The sequence below is a fragment of the Adiantum capillus-veneris genome, chromosome 23, assembly GCF_014529385.1.
Source record: "Adiantum capillus-veneris isolate H3 chromosome 23, ASM1452938v2, whole genome shotgun sequence".
In the NCBI taxonomy this organism is placed as follows: Eukaryota; Viridiplantae; Streptophyta; class Polypodiopsida; order Polypodiales; family Pteridaceae; genus Adiantum; species Adiantum capillus-veneris.
The window spans coordinates 61,385,860-61,389,748 of NC_140953.1; the positions used below are offsets into that span (position 1 = coordinate 61,385,860).

Here is a 3,889-nt window from a genome sequence, read left to right on the forward strand (position 1 = left end):
GTTGACATGGTAGCACCATGTCAACATGGTAGCACCAGAAGAAGAAGATTTGTGGTGTTAGAGAGAGAGGCATGTTGCTTCAAGAATGAAGTGAGGAGGAATGGTTGAATGGGAAACAAGGGGAGAAGAAGTAGTTCAAATGGATGGTGTGGATGAAAGGGGGAGACAGGTGGTGCAGCTATGGAAAGCTTGGAGGGACGGGGAGAAGTGGTTCAATGGGGAGCAAGGGGAGAAGAATTAGTTCAAAGGGATGGTGTGGATGAAAAGGGGAGACAAGTGGTGCAGCTATGGAAAGCTTCCTTATGTGCTGCAGCTATGGAAATATTGGAGGCATAAGGGGAGAGAGAAGAGAGAAGAGGTAGAATAGAGAGTACTGTAATTTTTTGTCATAATTACTTGTCTAGGTTTAAAAATCAAGCAGTCCGACTAAGCTAGTTTGAACAAGCTAGGCATTAGAGATCTTCTTTTAATACCATGGGGAATGCTTCCTAATAATCAATGGTTACTTAGGTTCTTAATCCGATTTAAGCAACATTGTGTATTGTAATAGGGATTTCTAGTGGGCTTAGTCCCTATTGACCTTTAGCTTAAGTATTATAAAGGTATTTTACTAATGTGATGAGCCTGGGGAGGGTAACAGTGTTATATGACCCCCCCAAAGTTACAAAATTAAAATGCTGAAAATGAACGAATAAAAAAATCAAAGTGCCACACTGTAAAATCTTAAGCGGGAAGAGAAATCTCAGCTTAATTTTGTACTTCACTCATATGTATCGACTATGGTACTAGAGCCCTAGAGGTTCCCAGTGTGGGCACTTTTCCTTGAAAAGCAAAAAACCCAAGGCATACAAAATAAACACACACATCAAAATTGAATCAAGGTGAAAAGACTTTGGGGGGTCAAAGAAAAAGCAATCAGTCAGGCAATGATTTCATGAGCAATTTCTTTTATTGTATCTTAACTACAAGGTCTTCTAGGTATAGCCTCTTGTTAGCTCTTGGAATTGAAATACTTGGTTCTCACAATTAAACAGCTTAATTGACCAGAGAAAATTGAGAAGCTTGCCCATGGTATTAATAGTTGATCTCTAGTGCCATTCGATTGTTAAATTAATGACCCCAGACTTGTTTAGTTTTTGACCTTTACAACTGTTATGCATTTGATTATATTACAACTTAATGTTTATTGTTGACAAATGGTTTACTATTCTGTTACCAATCAATTTGTCTGCCTACAACTACATATGCTTTTTAATTGTATATAAGAATGCAATTACTGTGCCAATTTTGTTTGATTTTACAGTGACTGAAGAAGCTAAGGACATTCATCTCAAATGCTCTTCCACCTTGACAATCGAGCTTCAATACAATAGATTCCGAGGATGGAATCTACATCTGGAAGTGGAGCATGTTAACCGACAAGTCAGATAGTGGAGTCAGCACTAGGCAAATAGGAGGCTTGGGGATTGCTCAAAGCCACCTATCGCTTGGTGTTGACCTGGGTGTAGCCGACGATGGAGACCCTTTTGGTGATGTGATTACAATTTATGCAGAGGAGTCAATATTGGGCGAATAGGAGGCTTGGGATTGCCCAACGCCACCTATTGCTTGGTGTTGACCTTGGGATTAAAGTCATTACAGAGGCAGTTGAGTCAATACTAGGTGAATAGGAGGCTTGGGGATTGCCCAAAGCCCCCTATCGCTTAGTGTTGACCTTGGTGTTGAAGACATGATATGCGACAGTGAAGTCAACACCGGGTGACTAGGAGGCTTGGGGACTACCCAATGCCACCTATCGCTTGGTGCTGACCTTGGCAAATAGGCATCGACACATCCATAGACATTACATTGTTTTGAGTCATGGGCCGGGCTTGTCGATCCAATAGGAAAAAGATAATAGTGATCACCAATGAGAGGTGCATTCTACCTGGAACATTCAAGGGTTAGTTGGCTAAGCATGGGCACCCAAGTGTGAATGGGCGAGCTCATATAAAATTCAATCTAAACCTGAAATACCTCATCTCTTATTTGTGCAATTGAAGAGTGCTCTTGCTCGATCTCCATCTCCTTCTTCATCTCCTTGTGTGTGTGTATATGCTTGAGAGAGAGAGAGAGAGAGAGAGAGAGAGAGAGAGAGAGAGAGAGAGAGAGAGAGCATTACAAGGCACGATGATGGCGAGCCGGTTGAGCGCGACACGGCGGTAGCTCTTTCTTCATTGCGACGAGGAATCCTCCATGAAGGCGAGCATAGGACGGTGAGTGACACACCTCTACTCTCTTGAACTTGGTAGATTACTGTGGTTGTGTGTTTGCATCCATTTGTGGCTTGCACACAATTTGTGCATTAAGTGCTATAAAGAATAGAACTAAGAGGTCTCACTTTTGTAAACATGATCCAACATGGCTTTGGCATTGTACAGTAAATACCATCCACACTTATGATTGTCCTTTTGTTGTGGTACCTGTCAACCAAAATAAATCATAAGACAAAAGAAACTTACAAAAACAACAAGAGCTTAGTACAAGAAAGAGAACTTATAAGGGGTATGAGCCTCCCGAAAACGGCCACGGGAGGAGACCCCCCACCTAGACACGCTAGCCTCACTCCACGCACTCGTGCATCGTGGGGACTCCATGCAAGGTTCCCCAGGGTACGCTATGACCCTCCGTGAGTGCGGGGGAGCCTGAGGCTACGTGGGGCTAGGGACCCGAAACGCAAGACCTGCGAAACGCACCACGGCCGCCGACCCACGGAACGCAACTCGCCCGAGCCGGTCCCATCCGAGCCGGGCCCCATGAAGGCAACTCCGCCCGAGCCGGTCCCGTCCGAGCCGGGCCCCTTGAAGGCAACTTGCCCGAGCTGGTCCCGTCCGAGCCGGGCTCCTTGAAGACAACTCGACCCGAGCCGGTCCCGTCCAAGCCGGGCCCCCTTGAAGGCAACCCCCTTGACCCGAGCCGGTCCCGTCCGAGCCAGGCCCCTTGAAGACAAAGCACCTCGCCCGAGCTGGTCCCGTCTGAGCCGGGCCGCCCGAGCCGGTCCCGTTCGAGCCGGGCCCCTTTGAAGAAAAACGCACCTTGGCCCAAGCCGATCCCGTCCGAGCCGGGCCCTTTTCTCCGCAAACTCGCCCACCACACTTCTCCGCATTGACGGCCCAACTCCCGGGTCGCCACAGAACTCAAACTTGAATCTTTTGATGTATAACCTCTTTAAAAATATTTCCCAAAGCATGGAAGCCTTCAATGGTTGCAAGTAAGATGTTGACGCGACTATTGACATAGTTTATAATACTTCAAATCTTTTTGCTTAATACTTTTTGTAACGACTTTAAATTTCTTACCCTTTGATATCCAAGTGTGTTGTTTTCTCAATAGAATTCAGATAAAGAACTACTTTTTCTTGCAAGACTCCAATGGTTCCTATAAAAACGATGAACAAAAATAAAATTCACAATTAACAACACTCGTTGTAGTACACAACAATGATTTTTTTAAAGATATATGGCAAAATAATAGTTCTCACACTTGGATTGCAATGGGTAAACCAAGCTATAAGCTCTTGGGGAGGCTTTCTATCATCTAAAAGACAAGAGATTTGAAAGGTGAATTATAAACACCTCATCTTGTGTGGCCTCAAGAAGTTCTTCTTTGATCATGCTGCAATTGAACACTTAAGTTAGTATCATAAAAGAAATGGGTGAAAGGAGCCCTTCATTAAAAACAAAAAAAAAATTACCTTAGAAAAATCATGACAAGGGTTTAGAGATGTCAATGTCAAAGATCTTCAATATTTGGACATCTTGATTTCCAAAGGGACAAAGGCAACATGGTTATCGCCTTTCATTGGACCAAGAGCATTTAAAGTCTTTAAAACCTTTTATTCTCTTTACAA

The 3,889-nt window shown here is 44.0% G+C and overlaps 1 pseudogene; it reads right to left on the reverse strand.

Moving 5' to 3' along the window:
- Positions 1 to 2,366: 2,366 nt before the first annotated feature.
- The window catches only part of LOC147427861 (uncharacterized), a 2,167-nt pseudogene continuing 644 nt past the window's right edge, over positions 2,367 to 3,889 (reverse strand).